This window comes from Lathyrus oleraceus, chromosome 3 (genome assembly GCF_024323335.1).
Source record: "Lathyrus oleraceus cultivar Zhongwan6 chromosome 3, CAAS_Psat_ZW6_1.0, whole genome shotgun sequence".
Lineage (NCBI taxonomy): Eukaryota > Viridiplantae > Streptophyta > Magnoliopsida > Fabales > Fabaceae > Lathyrus > Lathyrus oleraceus.
The window spans coordinates 33677288-33693754 of NC_066581.1; the positions used below are offsets into that span (position 1 = coordinate 33677288).

Below are 16467 nucleotides of genomic sequence, written 5' to 3' on the forward strand. Positions count from 1 at the left end.
TCGAATATGGGTTCCCTTGGGTGTAGTTTACTTGCTCAGAGTGGGTTTCGTTTAATAGACTGCATTCTGCAGATTGGTGTCCTTTGGTTCCACATATCTCACAATCCGACGAAACTGCGGCTACAATATTCGGGTTTATGCACATATGCTCGACTTTGAGGGTTAATGCGTCCATTTTAGCTTGCATCATGTCTATAGAGCTTAGTTCATGCACTCCTCCTTGGGTTTCCTTCTTCTCAACTGTCACTCGTTCGACTCCCCATGATTGATGATTTTGAGCCATATCTTCGATGAGGGCACTAACTTCAGGATAAGGTTTGTTCATCAGAGCACCGCCTGCGACAGCGTCGATGGTCATCTTTGTGTTGTAATGAAGTCCATTATAGAAGGTTTGAATGATTAACCAATTTTCTAAACCATGATGTGGGCATGCTCGTAACAACTCTTTATATCTCTCCCAAGCTTCGAACAACGATTCTCCTTGGTTTTGGGTAAATCTAGTTATATGGTTTCGAAGAACGGCGGTCTTACTCGGGGGAAAATATCTAGCAAGAAATACTCTTCTAAGGTTATCCCAAGTCGTAATGGAATTGGGTGGAAGGGAATCTAACCAAGATAGGACTTTATCTCTGAGGGAAAAAGGAAATAATCTTAAACGTATTGCCTCAGGAGAAGCTCCATTGGTTTTAAAAGTGCCTGCTAATTGAAGAAATATTTTTAAATGTTGGTTTGGGTTCTCAGTAGTGAGACCTGCGAATTGTCTCTGTTGCACTAGTTGCAACAGGGATGGTTTAAGTTCAAAATTATTATCTAGGATGGTTGGGTTTACTATACTAGAACTAGGTTCTTCATTAGATGGTTGAGCGAAGTCCTTAAGAGGTCTTTGGTTTTGATCTTCGGCCATAGCTATCTTAATTCTATGAAAGAATAAACGTGCGCGAGCGTAACGTTCAGATTCCGCCAGAGGGTATACTAAGCTTAAACTTCCGGTGCTGCGAGTTCTTCGCATTGACCGGCGGGAAATAGCCTAAGTCTAAACGATATAACAACATGAAAATGAAATTTGACGAAATTGGTCCCCGGCAACGGCGCCAAAAACTTGATGCGGTGTTTCGTAAGTATACGAACGCGTCAGAGTAATATAAAAGATTATCGAATCCACAGAGACCAAGTGTCAATCTATCGTTATCTGTCGTTATGGTGTTTATCAAAGGCAATCGAAATAGGTGTTTTTGGAGTGTGCAATGAAAAAGTAAAGTGTTGAATAAAGATTAATTAATAAAGACAGGGTCGAATGTAATTCACATAATCAATTGATAATCCAAGTACTTGCTAATAGAGCTACTTATGGGCAGTGTTTCCTACTTTGAAAAGAACTAATTTAGCGGGAACTGTCGCTTTCGCGTATTCAGAACCGAGTTGTACTCCCTAATCAAACCCTCTTATTGTCACTTATAAAAAGGCGCGCATTGCGTTAGAGTAGTAAACCTATTTTTAAGAAATATAGTATCTTGACTAAGTTGAAAAGTATTATAACCTGGATTTCTTAACCAAAAGAGGTTCTTACGAACCAGACTCTAAACTTATAAACGCGTCTGAAAATAGTTTTAAAATCTCTTTTCTTCTTAATGTTAAAATCTCCTAATGAACTAAACAAAGCGCTTTCGCTGTTTTTGAAATAGTTAAAAACAATTAAGTTTAAAAAGACGTTGGACGGCTTTCGATCTTACCCAACGGAATTGAAGTGCAGGAAAACTTAAGTTGAAAGTTAAAATAGCCCTTAAGTGTTTCTACGAACAATTGTACGGATTACTGGTTCAATTACGATCCTTACATTCTAACCTTATAAATTTAGTTAGACATGGTAAAGTAAAAGTGCATTAAAATAAATAAAAGTAGTGCGAGTGCGGAAAGTAAATAATTTAAAGCGAGTGCGAGGAAATAAATAATTTAAAGCGAGTGCGAGGAAATAAATAAAGTAAAGCGAGTGCGAGGAAATAAATAAAAGTAAAGCGAGTGCGAGGAAATAAATAAAGTAAAGCGAATGCGAGGAAATAAATAAAAGTAAAGCGAGTGCGAGGAAATAAATAAGATAAAGACAAGTAATAAAAACCTGCTCCAATCGGAGGGTTGAATAAATTGCAAAGCGAAAATAAAAATGGCGGCAGGATTAACTTCCTTCCAAAGTGCTCCAAACTCGATTACAGACTCTATCACAGACTTGATTACACAATTGTGGTAACACTCCAATGCGAAGCGATTACCACTTTATAAAACTGAATATATGCCTAAGTGAAACAAAGTTGCTCTGAGTTTGTCTCTGCTCTAAGTTTGGATGATTGTAAAAGTGAATTCGAGTTTCTATTTATAAGCAAGTAAAAAGATGGAAATGACTTGGATGCCCTTCAACTTGAAAATGGGAGGAAAACTATTTTCCTCTTGTGGCGCCCGCCACAAGGCCAATCTGAGGCGCCTTAGTGGAGGTAGTGGGGAACGTGGGAGTTAAGGGAAGTTGAGCTTGGACACGTCATGGCAGGGTCTATGGCGCCAGCCATGGGGTAGGCCACAAGTACAAAATGCTGAATTTTAGGGTTTTTAGCTCTTTTTCACTCCTTTTCTCGATCGGGGCTCCGATTAAAGTAAAAACCTGAAAACAAAGGAAAACATAGCAATAACACAACAAAATAACAATAAAACATCTAGAATGTATGTGAAATCTGAGTCGAAAATACGGTAAATTTCAGTGTTATCAGTGTTGATCGGTTGAGAATATGTGCATGATGTTGTGAATGGGTGAGAGACTTTTTTGTTGTTGATTGTGCAATGATTGTGTGCTCGTTGTATGTTCTCTACCTTAACATTATTTACATTGTTTATATTTAATTTTATTTCTCACCCATTTGCTTTGATGTTGTCCACCATGGAAATCTTGTAGATATTCATGAATAGAGTTTGCTGATGTAAGTGGAAGTTAGCTCCATGGAGTTAATTCTTTAGTTTATCATTGTCTAGAAGTTGCTCTGATCCTATAACATCGGGGTTGGGAACGTTGATTATTTATTATGTTTTATTTAGAGTTTACTTGGATTATTTGGTGTTTTGTTGAAGTTGTGGAGAGTTGCACATGACAACTCATTATTTTGGAAACAATTTTATGTTAATTGGAGTTGATACTAAAATTCTGAGCTTACAAAGTTTTATTATTTGAATTAATCGATGTCGCTGCAATGATACCCTAAGTGAAGGTGGGCGTGCGATGAAAGGTATTGTATGAACATGAATATTTTTCCGCTGCAGGTTTATGAAATATTTGCGTTGTTAAAGGATTGTCGTTGGTGACACCTTAAATTGTCGAGTAAATCTTAATATATAAGTTTCGGGGTTTTAGGTGTTACATAATGGTATCAGAGCAGGTCGGTCAGTCCGACCAGGTTTTTATATGATATCAGTTCCCTGTTAGTCGATGAGTGTGTGTATATTATCGATGCATTGCTTATTCTAATGTTGTTTGATGGTGTGTAGAATGGTTCGGAGAAATGATCGTGCTATTACTAAAGCTTTGCAATCGCTTGCTCATGTGATGGCTAAAAATGCACAAATCAATCAGAACGGAGGAGCATGAGGAGCTACTAATGAGTTTCACGCTTTGGGAAAACTTCAGAGGAGAAATCCACCAACTTTAAAGGGTAGCCATGATCAGAGGATGCACAACCATGGCTCAAACTAACTGAGAATATCTTTAGAGTGATGGTCTGTACTGAGGTACAGTTTGGTACTCATATGATGTCAGAGGAAGATGAGGATTGGTGGGATAACACGCGTCATAGATTGGACGCAATTGGTACATATATAACTTGAGTTGTGTTCAGAAAAGAATTCTTGGAGAAGTATTTCCCTGAGGAAGTTCGTGGCAAGAAGGAGATAGAGTTCCTTAAGCTGAAGCAAGAGAACATGACTGTGGCAGAGTATGCTGCGAAGTTTGAGGCGTTGGTAAAGTTTTGTCCCCATTAAAACCGTGTTGATGCTGAGACTTCCAAATGTCTCAAGTTTGAGAATGGGTTGCGATCAGAGATCAAACAAGGTATTGGATACCAACAGATTCGTAGGTATACTGAACTGGTGAATAAGAGTAGAATCTAATATGAGGATAGCAGAGCCCGATCTGCTCACTATAAGAGTCTTGGTGAGAAGAAAGGGAAGAGACAATTTTGAGGCAAACCTTATGTAACTCCAGCTGACAAAGGGAAGCAAAAGACTTCAGATGGGAAGAAGACAAGTGAGGGAGGGGCTCTCGCTTCTGTCAAGTGCTTCAAGTGTGGCGAGCTTGGCCACCGTGCTAATGAATGTAATAATAAGGTTCTGAGATGTTACAGTTGTGGAAAAATGGGTCACCATGTTGCAGAGTGCAAGAATGATGGTCCGAGTTGTTACAATTATGGTGAACAAGGTCATATTAGTACGCAATGTCATAAGCCAAAGAACACGGACGCTACTTCTGCCCAAACTAATGGTAGAGTGTTTAATTTGAGTGGTTTAGAGGTTCCCAATATAAATAACTTGATCAAAGGTACTTGTTTCATTAACAATGTTGAGTTAATTGCTATTATTGATATTGGTGCTACTCATTCGTTTATTTCGCTTGAGTGTGCTACGAAGTTGGGTTAAAAAATATCTTCTATGGTTGGGAGTATGGCTATCGATACCCCAACTAATGGTCCTATGACTACTGCGTTAGTCTATTTGAGTTGTCCTTTGACCATTTATGGTAAGAATTTTACCAGGGACTTGGTTTGTCTACCTTTGCATCAAATCGATATTATTCTTGAAATGAACTGGTTGGAGTTCAACTATGTTCATATCAACTGCTATAGCAAAACCGTGAGGTTCAAAGAGTTTGGTGATTGTGGAGAGCTGATGTTTTTATCTGCTAAGTGTCGCATCACGCGAAAAACCGGCGGGAAAAGAAAGAAACAACAGAGCCGCCACCGTGCGTTATTTATCCCAGAAGAGGGAAAGGAAACGCTCAGAGTAAACCTAGGAAAGAACATGGTCTCGCGACCAAAGAGAATGGGTTCGGGAGTCGGTTATGCGAAGGGAAGGTATTAGCACCCCTACGCATCCGTAGTACTCTACGGGATCCACGCACAAAAGGAAAGAATATTGGTTGCTAAACACTGCTCAAACTCACACACACTGGCTGAAAGAAACGCAAGAAACTGACTGAAACTGACTCGGCAGGATGTCGTATCCTGGGCCTACTTAGTCTATCAGGCATAGACATCAGAGTCGAAGTAGTTCGGACTGGGGGGAAACGACACATGCTCGCTAGGATATCGCATCCTATGCATACGTATCTTCTCGGACGAGAGAAGAATCAGAGCATTCGTAGCTCGGCTAACACGCACACAAACAAACACAGGCAAAGGCAAACGTGGAGCCTGAATGCCAATCACTGGACTTACATCAGCATCCGAACCAAAACACACACAAGAAGGCAAACATGGAGCCTGAATGCCAATCACTGGACTTACATCAGCATCCGAACCAAACACACGCACACTGGAACCCAAATGCCACTCGATGGACTTACATCAGCTTCCAAGCACACAACAACACAACAGGTTGATAGGGAGTCGGGGACTCAGCCTATAACTGTCAAACACACACAAACAGACAGACAACAAATTGCTAAGGAGTCAGGCACTCGAGCCTAGCAATTTTCGAACAACACACACAAAAAAGAAAGAAGGGCGCCCGGAGAGATCAGCTCAATCTCCTGCCTACATACTTCATCTGGTGTGAAGATCAGGGCGATGTAGTTCCCCTACAGAGGGATAAAGGACTAGCCTAACCAGATAACAGAGGGAGACACAACTAGGGAGACTACGACTCGAGCCTAGATGTTATCATGCAAATCATCCCTAAGTTAAGGTTTCTAGCTAACTGGCACAGGGAGCCAGCCTATCCTAAGCATGGCTTGCACAGGAAGCAAGCCACACACACACTTAACTTGCACAGGAAGCAAGCCAAGCAAAACCTACTTGCACAGGAAGCAAGTCTAAACTAATCCTAACTTGCACAGGAAGCAAGTCAAACAATCCTAACTTGCACAGGAAGCAAGTCAAACAATCCTAACTTGCACAGGAAGCAAGTCAAACAATCCTACAAGCACAGATAGCACACACTATATACAAGCAAGTGGCTCAAACAAGGCTAGGTTTTAGTCGAGGGGTCATATCAACCTCAACAAACAAACCTCTGGAACTGGGTGAATGTTGCTCTTAACCTTGCCATTGCGGGGCTAAGGTGAAGCAGATGAAAGGAGATAAGGGGTGTGCCTCATTGCTTCTATCCCTGGCCTGGGAGAGCATTTGACAAGAATGTGTGGGTTCAGAAAGTGGGAACCCTTCTACACATTTGAAACTGACTCAACTGTACAATTGTACAAGATCTTGGGTTTGTATCTGAAATGCATCAACACAGTGGTGTGAGCAAAGCAGATGACACACTGAATAGTGGGGGATAGATTGCATATCCCTACCTTCCACCAATTGCCTCTTCACTTAGGAGGACTTTGACTCTATGCAAGGACAAAAGTAAACATCCACAAACATTGCCTCTTAAGGAGGACTTCAGACAGTTGCCTGGCCAAGTAACAGGCCAGGTCTTCCAGACTACATGAAGACAAAGAGACATACCTCAACGCAAATTGCTTATACAAGCAAAGCAAAGCAAAAGTTCACAAGGAACTAAAAGCAACTAAAGTACCTGAAATCAGTCAAGCACAGTTAGTATACAAGTCAGAGTTAAATCAAAATGAAACAGACATCAACCAGTCAACACAAGCTAGTGAATGTGCAAGGCACAAAGCTTAAAGCATGTGAGCCAAGCTACCTACAAGACAAAGAGGTTAGACAATGATATTTAAGCAAGCTCAATCAAAAGAATTGGTCTCAATGGCCATTTGATGGTCAACCTGAAAACACAAGCTCAAAGGTGAGTAACAGGACCACTAGGGCAAGCCTAGGGTCAAAAGAGAATAAGAAAAGTCAAAACAGCATGGGTTAAGTATCCAAAATCATGTTCACACAATCAAGAAACAAAACCAATTGGGTCCACATTCATATCAATCACTATCATCATTTCATGATCAAATTAGGTCAAAACATGGCATTTAGAAGCTCACAGAAGTCAACAGCAAGACTTGAATCAAAAGCAATCCTAAACATTTCCAAAAATCACCAAATAAATCATGATCTATCACAACCCATAGCATGGTATGCATGTCAAATTTCATCTCATTTGGACAAGTGGAAGGCAGTCAATGAAAATCAGAAAGTCAAAGCAATTTTGAACATGCTCAAAGAAGTCAACCAAACATGCATCAACTTAGAAAAATCATAAGTCAGAGATGGTGTATGATAAATGAATGGGACCAAAACCATGGCAAAGATGAGGATGTCTAGTTATCTCATGTAAAATTTCATGTCCATCCAATAAAGTATGAGAATTTCACAAATGAAAAGGGAACATGTGTCACACAAAGTCAACATATGACTAACCAGGGGAGAAAATCTCAAACAATTAGGAAATGCCACAAATAAATCCACAAAAAATCACATGTAAACTAGACATACAAGAGTAGGTTCATGCAAAATAATCAGATCAATTGGAGGTCAAGAAGCATGGTAATGAAAATCATGAAGTTGGGCATCAATGGTGTGACACAAATTGTCACACCCTAATTCAAAAATTCATAACTCACAAACCAGCAATGATAAATTCACAAACTCTACACCAAAATCACCATGAGTGTGTCTAGTTTAAGCACAAAAAGTTTGGGAGCCATTGGATACATTCTCATCATTTCACAATTGATTTGGCAAAGTGTACAAAAATTGGTCACATGTCACAAACCCTAGAAACATTTAAAAACCACTCATCCAAAAATTCTGGAAAAATAATGATAAAATACTAGAGGTCATGGGGAAGGCAATGCAAAAAATCCCATTCAAAATGGATTAAAATTGGACAAGTTATGATTTTTGGAAGTTGGAGTTACAAAATGAAATAAAAATAACATGATTTAATGGTTTAATTAGGGCATGGTGGCATTTTTGTAATTCTTTGCGCCACTAACTTAAGTGCTGTCGTTTTGGCCAGGAAATTGGAATAATTTGATTGGTCAGTAGCATTACAAGGCCAGGCAACGTGAGAAACTCAAAAATCTGGGAAATGGTTTGGATATTTCTAGGGTTTCAAGCACAGTACAGCATCTCTTTCATCCAATCATGAATTTTTTCGAAATGCCCAGAAATCAAAAATGAAGACATCAACATGATCAGCAAGCAATGTCCATACATAATCCAACAACCATTTTCATCAAATCAAGTTAAACAGAAAGGCATAAGCAAAAACAAGTTTAGATGTGAAAATTCAACTCAACATAACTTGCAAAATACCAAGCCATTTTCTTCGATTCAAAGTCTAAAATGCTCATGGCAAGGAGGTCTACAAGATGCATATCAGGGTTTTGGAAAAGGTTGAGGTCGAAAACTCACCTATTTTTGAAGACAGTCGTGGTACAGTGGTTTGTTGGTGTCCAATGGCTGAAACAGATGCTTTAGAACCTCCCCAATGATGACTGATGCAAAGGACTTAGCTCAAGGAAGCTTGGCAAGGCTCAGACCATGAACTGTCATGATGAGTGCTTGGTGAAAACAGTCGTGAAAACCTCCTTCCAGTTGGAGGGAAAGGGTTGTAATGTGCTCACAAGGTTGCTTTTATGATGGAGCAATGATAACCAAGTCGTGCTCTTTGAAGGTTTTTTGAAGGACTTGGCAAAATGCAAGCAAGATGGTTTTTAGAGAGAGTGAATTTCTGTTGGTTTTTTGCAGCAACCAGGGTTACTAAGTGACAGGAAATGAGGTTAAAATCTGCTTGGATGGTGAAGCAATCAAATGGCCAAGCTCTGTTCTTTTGAAGTTTTTGGACAGGTTTTTCAAAAGTATGAAAAATGTGATTTTTTGAGAGAATCAAGTTCTGTTGTGATGTGTTTTATGGCTGCTAGCTTCTTTCAAAATGATGAAAATGTGTAGTGTTAAGCAAAGCAAGGTTTAGTCCATTGAGAGTTCTTGACTATTTTGGAAAAAATGCTAATGAATGAGGTTTTGAGCAAAAATGAGAGAGTGAGTTCTGTTGGCTTGATGCAGCTTCTAATGTTCTCAATTGACAGAAAATGATGTCTTAATCCTCTGTTGGACAGTACAAGGCATGGCCCTTTTCTTTGGAGTCTTGACAGCTTTTCTTCATATGCAAAAGCAAGGTGAATGAATGATTTTCTGTTGCAAAGTGTTGGCTTGTGGCTGCAATTGAATCTCCAAATGACAGAAAAAATCATGCCTAAAGTCTGCTAGGTTGTGGTACAAGGCATGGCATGGAAGTATGGAGTGGAATGGTTGCAAAGTACTTTCTTCCCAATTTCAAGCAAGCAAGCATGGCCTTTTCCTGTTGGTTTTAGGCTGCTACTGAGGTTCTAATTGACAGCAAATGAGGTTTAAATTTCTGTTTTAGAGAAGTACAAAGCATGGTTCAAATGCAAGTATGGATGGATATGGTGAATTTGTACTTTTGGTCAAATTCCAAGCAAGTTAAGCATGGCTTACATGTACTGCACAATTGAGCTTGCAAACACATTTTAAATGATATTTTTGAGCTATTCCAATTGGCCAAATGGTAGAAAAATGTTTATATCAAAAAGTCAAACATTGGTCAAACTTGCATTTAAATGAGATAAGTCAAAAAATGCCATTTTGATTGGCAAGGTTTTGGCTCATGAAATTTATATTTTTGGAAAGAGGGGGTCAAATGTGACTTGTAGGAAAAAACCCCATCAAAATTGGCCAAATGGTTTGGGAGATATGGCCTTTTGAAGTTCAAGATTTTCTGAAATCGATTCGATCATAACTTGCCAACCACACATGGGAATTGAGAGTTCTTGGACTTTTTGGAAATGGGAGAACAAGATCTTCAACTTTCATGTTGGGCAAAAATTCATTTGAAGCTTGTATCATGATGTAATTTTGAGGATCAAGACTTTCCATTTTTGGTAAGTTTCAGTTACAGGTCCAGTTTCCATTTTGGGAAATTTCTGATTTGGCTTCAAATTCTTCCATGATGTTGTTTGACATGATATATGAGGACTATTTGGACATGAATAAGATCTCTCAAACCATTTTCCATCAACAAATCACTGATTAAATGAACAGTTGACCAACAGTTGACTTTTCTAGGGTTTTGGATGACTGAACCTCTTCTGGTGAATTCCAAACCCTAATTCCTTGAGAACTTGACTTCAAATGATGTCCCAAGACATATGAACTCTTGATTAATGAGCATGGTGCCCAAATTCCACAAGAATGGCCACCATCCACTGCTTTGACTGACTGTTGACTGTCTAGGGTTCTTTGCCTGACTGTGCATGAACTGATGACTTCTGAACATCCAATCTTTGACCAAAACACTTCAAATGGATCTCCAAGTCATGTGAACATGTTGGACCAACCCCAGGGCCTTGGCTCCTTGAGAAACACACTTGCTTGCTTGGTTGACTGATCTCCTGATCAGTTTGACCTAATTTCTTGATTGGCTTTGCACTTGAGGCAAAAGAGGCAATGCAATGCTATGCAATGGACCATGATATGCTATGACCTAATATGAGAATGTACAATGATGGGTGCAAATTTGAGGTGCTACAGCTGCCCCTATTCAATCAGCTGGGAACCCGAATGGATGAGAGCAACGGCTGTCAGACTTTCAGGGTAAACAGGGATTGAATACCAAAGAACCGTAGAATTTGCACTCTGCTGGATATGATATAAGAGGAACCACGTCATTTACCGATGACTCCTGCAATTTACAACTTCAGAAAGGCGAAACCATTTACCGATGGTTAGAAACTGGAAATTTGATATTTACCGATATCAACTTTAGCGAGACCATTTACCGATGGCGGTTGGGAAACAGCTCTGATGTAAAAGGAAGCAAGACCATTTACCGATGGTGGCCTCAAAGAAACTTGACATTTACCGATATCAACTTCAGCTTGACCATTTACCGATGGCTACTGCAATTGGGGATCTGATATTTACCGATATCGAAGAAAACGGGGCCATTTACCTATGGCGTCTCCACTTGGGGAGGAACAAAATCTTTGTGGTGTAATCAGACAAGACGTTTACCGACGACTTCTGGGGATCTTGATTTTATCAACAAGGAACAAAACATGACCAGACATTTACCGTTGACTGGGATGAGACTCGATGTTTACAGACATCGAAAGATGATGTTTACAGACACCAAAAAGATCGACCAGACATTTACAGATGAATGGGAAAACTCGACGTTTACAGTCATCGAAAGATGATGTTTACAGACACCAAAAAGATCGACCAGACATTTACAGATGAATGGGAATACTCGACGTTTACAGTCATCGAAAGATGATGTTTACAGACACCAAAAAGATCGACCAGACATTTACAGATGAATGGGAATACTCGACGTTTACAGTCATCGAAAGATGATGTTTACAGACACCAAAAAGATCGACCAGACATTTACAGATGAATGGGAATACTCGACGTTTACAGACATCGAAAGATGATGTTTACAGACACCAAAAAGATCGACCAGACATTTACAGATGAATGGGAATACTCGACTGAGGGAAAACAAATATTTGCAACTGGAAACCAGATAGGACATTTACAGATGACTCTACTGGGAATTTCTAGCTGGGGGGTTATCGGACATTTACCGATGACTGCAGAAAAGACTTGATGTTTACCGACATCGAAAGATGATGTTTACCGACATCAAAAAAATGATGACCAGACATTTACTGATGACTGGAGTGAGACTCGATGTTTACAGACACCGAAACAATGGTGTTTACCGACACCAACAATGATGACCAGACATTTACTGATGAATGGAGTGAGACTCGATGTTTACAGACACCGAAATGATGGTGTTTACCGACACCAAAAAACGAAACACACGCGGGTGCTGGCATGACACTTACTGGTATCACAAGAACGACATCTTAGATATGTCAAGGCAAGGTTGACCACTTGCTGGGGGTCTCACTGGGGAGAAACAAACTTTCTGTCACCAACGGGTGAGGTAATAAACCTTTGTGGGGGATATCAATCGTGAATGCTGTCAAGAGCAACTGTAGCAGATTTGCCGTGCTGATGTTGAATGAAATGATCCGCCTCTGCCGGGGATACGGTCTGGTGAAGTTAACACATGAATGCATATGTTTGAATTTTTCTATGGCGTAATGCTCCATTTATGAATGGAAATGCTACGCGATTTTTGAGGATGCAATGATTACTACATGCAAAATGCAAATGGACCCTGGCTAGGGAGCCGAAATGATCAGATACTCTGACTCTGTGGGGAGACTCCTCTTGGGGAAATACTCTGCGGGGAACTCTGTTTGGGGAACGGCAAAGCGACTTCACACTCATGTTGGAGAATAGCACTGCTGCTGGGAAAAGTAAACTCCACTGGGGATATCCTTCAGTCCACAGATAGGATAAATGTTGGAGATAAATTTCAATGAACCTGCCTCACTTGGGGAGGAAATCGGCAAATACAGGCCTGCTGGGGATAGGCAATCCTTAGATCTGTTGGGGAATAGAAGGCACTATCCGCAGACGTCTTCGCAGGGGAACATGGCTCTGATAGCTTCCAAACTTGCTTGGGGAGAATATCTGCTGAGGAAACGTCCTCACAGATGCCAACCTGAAAAACAGCACAACAAAATGCCCCCAGGGGATATATGGACAAGATACGCTCAAGTGTCCTCAACATCCAAAATGATTTTCAAATGTTTTGTCATCCTGCAAGCTATTGTTTAACCTTCATGTTTTTATATGCAATGCTTATCAAAAATTCGGACATTTTTGCAAACAAAACAGTAAAAATAAAAACAAGAGAGCCATTTATCTGAATAACGACTTTTATTGATTGAAAATGTGCCTGAAGAGGCAAATACATTGGGAAGCAATTCCTAGAAAGAGGTAATTGCGCACAAAAGGAAAAATCTATCCTAATGGCAACGTGAACACGGCATCCACTATTTCCCAATTCTGTTATAACTCACAGATCATCAGTTTTCCTCCCAACTCCTTGCTTTCTGAGAAGAATGACTGGACGGATCACATCTTTCGAGATGGCAGACGACAAAGCCTGATGAAGTACAGACAACTCAGACTGTAGTCTTCGCTTTAATCCCTAATTTTTGCCTGGATCGCCCTTTCGGGTTTTCAATCCACCGGGATACCCATTTTTGCCTAAGCCGCCCTTGCGGGTTTTCGACTTACCGGGTGTACACATTTTTTATATTTTTATCCCTAACTTTTGCCCGAACCTTTTCTTTCTGTTTTTTGGTGCGCCGGGATGCCCATTTTTTGCCTGGACTCTTTTTTTTTTTTTTTTTTTTTTTTTTTTTTTTTTTGTCCAGCGGGTCAATTTTATGCGAAGTATTTTTTGACTACATCTGAGTTAACAGGAGACGGAAAATCTTCACCATCCATAGTTGTAAGCATCAAGGCTCCACCGGAGAAGACCTTCTTCACAACATACGGACCTTCATAATTAGGAGTCCACTTGCCCCTGTTATCTGTACCGGGAGGGAGAATCCTCTTCAAAACTAGATCACCTATCTGATAGCTTCGAGGACGCACTTTCTGATCAAAGGCTCGCTTCATCCTTCTCTGATACAACTGTCCATGACATACAGCTGCTAGCCGTCTCTCCTCTATAAGGCTTAACTCATTAAACCTTGTTCGAATCCACTCGGCTTCGTCCAGCTTGACATCCAATAAAACTCTTAGAGAAGGAATCTCCACTTCAACAGGTAGGACAGCTTCCATACCATACACAAGGGAGTAAGGGGTTGCCCCGGTCGACGTACGTACTGAGGTACGGTACCCATGCAAAGCGAAAGGCAGCATCTCATGCCAATCCTTGTACGTAACGACCATCTTCTACACAATCTTCTTGATATTCTTGTTCGTTGCTTCCACAGCACCATTCATCTTCGGTCTGTAAGGAGAAGAATTGTGATGTTCAATCTTGAAATCTTTACAAAGCTCTTTCATCATCTTGTTGTTGAGATTCGAACCATTGTCAGTGATGATTCTCTCAGGAACTCCGTAACGACATATGATTTCTTTCTTGATGAACCGGGTAACCACTTGTTTGGTAACGTTAGCATAGGAAGCTGCTTCTACCCATTTGGTGAAATAGTCAATCGCAACCAAGATGAAGCGATGTCCATTCGAAGCAGTAGGCTCAATCTTCCCAATCATATCAATGCCCCACATGGCAAACGGCCAAGGCGAATTCATGATATTCAGAGGACTTGGTGGTACATGCACCTTATCAGCGTAGATTTGACACTTATGGCACTTCCGAGCATACTTGAAACAATCGGATTCCATGGTCATCCAGTAATAACCCGCTCTCAACAATTTCTTAGCCATTGCATGTCCGCCGGCATGAGTACCGAAGGAACCTTCATGAACTTCCTGCATTAACATGTCTGCCTCGGTTTTGTCCACGCATCTGAGCAAGACCATGTCAAAGTTTCTCTTATACAACACATCATCCTGATTCAAATAGAAGCTTCCAGCTAGCCTCCTCAGGGTTTTCTTGTCATTCTTAGACGCACCTTCAGGATACTCCTGAGTCTTGAGGAAGTTCTTGATGTCATAATACCACGGCTTCTCATCACCCACAACAGACTCGGCTGCAAACACATACGCAGGCCTCTTAAGTCGATTCACCGCAACATGTGGCACATGATTCCACCAATGAACTTTGATCATAGACGACAAAGTAGCCAAGGCATCAGCCATTTGATTCTCATCCCGGGGGACATGGTACAACTTCACCTTCTTAAAGAACGTCAGTATTCTTCTGGTATAATCTCTATACGGAATCAAATGCGGCTGATTCGTATTCCAATCTCCATTGACTTGATTGACCACTAGAGCTGAATCTCCAAATATGTCAAGTGTTTTGATCCTCAGATCAATGGCTTCTTCTATCCCCATGATACAAGCCTCATACTCAGCTTCGTTGTTGGTGACGTCAAACGTCAATCTGGCAGAAAAAGGTATATGAGCACCTTTAGGATTGATCAATACTGCCCCAACACCATTACCGTTCATATTCACAACCCCATCAAACATCAGTGTCCATTTGTCATCCGGGTCCGGTCCTTCCTCGACAAGAGGCTCTTCACAATCTTTCATCTTCAGATACATGATGTCTTCGTCAGGGAATTCAAACATCATAGGCTGATAATCTTCAATCGGTTGTTCGGCGAGGTAGTCTGACAGAATACTACCTTTGATGGCCTTTTGTGACGTGTACTGAATATCATATTCTGTTAGAATCATCTGCCAACGAGCAACGCGTCCGGTGAGAGCCGGTTTCTCAAAGATGTACTTCACTGGATCCATCTTAGAAATCAATAAGGTAGTATGGTTCAACATATACTGCCTTAGTCGGCGAGCAGCCCAGGCCAAAGCACAGCAAGTTTTCTCGAGCAGTGAATATCTTGTTTCACAGTCGGTAAACTTTTTGCTAAGGTAGTATATGGCATGCTCTTTTCGACCAGACTCGTCATGCTGTCCCAATACACACCCCATCGAGTTCTCAGTCACTGACAGGTACATTATCAGAGGTCTCCCTGGAACTGGAGGTATAAGGATTGGAGGTTTCTGTAAATACTCTTTAATCTTGTCAAAAGCTTTCTGACAGTCATCATTCCACTTGATCGCTTGATTCTTTCTGAGCAGTTTGAAAATTGGTTCACATGTAGCAGTTAGATGAGATATGAACCTTGCAATGTAGTTCAACCTCCCTAAAAACCCACGGACTTGCTTCTCCGTTTTTGGTTCAGGCATCTCTTGAATAGCTTTGACTTTTGCTGGATCAACCTCAATCCCTTTCTCACTGACAATGAAGCCTAAAAGCTTCCCTGAACTCACCCCAAACGTACACTTGTTCGGATTCAACCTCAGCTTGAACTTTCTCAACCGGTCAAACAGCTTCTGCAAATTAACCAGGTGCTCCTCTTCTGTCTGCGACTTCGCAATCATATCATCTACGTACACTTCAATTTCTTTGTGCATCATGTCATGAAAAAGAGTCGTCATTGCCCTCTGATAGGTAGCACCAGCATTCTTTAGCCCAAATGGCATCACCTTATAGCAGAACGTGCCCCAAGGTGTAATGAATGTCGTCTTTTCCATATCCTCTGGCGCCATCTTGATCTGATTATATCCGGAGAAACCATCCATGAAAGAGAATACCGAGGATTGAGCCGTATTATCAACCAATACATCAATGTGAGGTAATGGGAAATCATCTTTCGGACTCGCT

The 16467-nt window shown here is 40.7% G+C and overlaps 1 non-coding gene across 1 annotated transcript; it reads left to right on the forward strand.

Annotated features, from left to right (window-relative positions):
- The first annotated feature begins 413 nt into the window (after positions 1-413).
- On the forward strand, positions 414-520 carry LOC127133222 (small nucleolar RNA R71). The gene has a single exon (XR_007807211.1). It is a non-coding gene; the product is annotated as a small nucleolar RNA R71 (small nucleolar RNA).
- Positions 521-16467: the final 15947 nt, after the last annotated feature.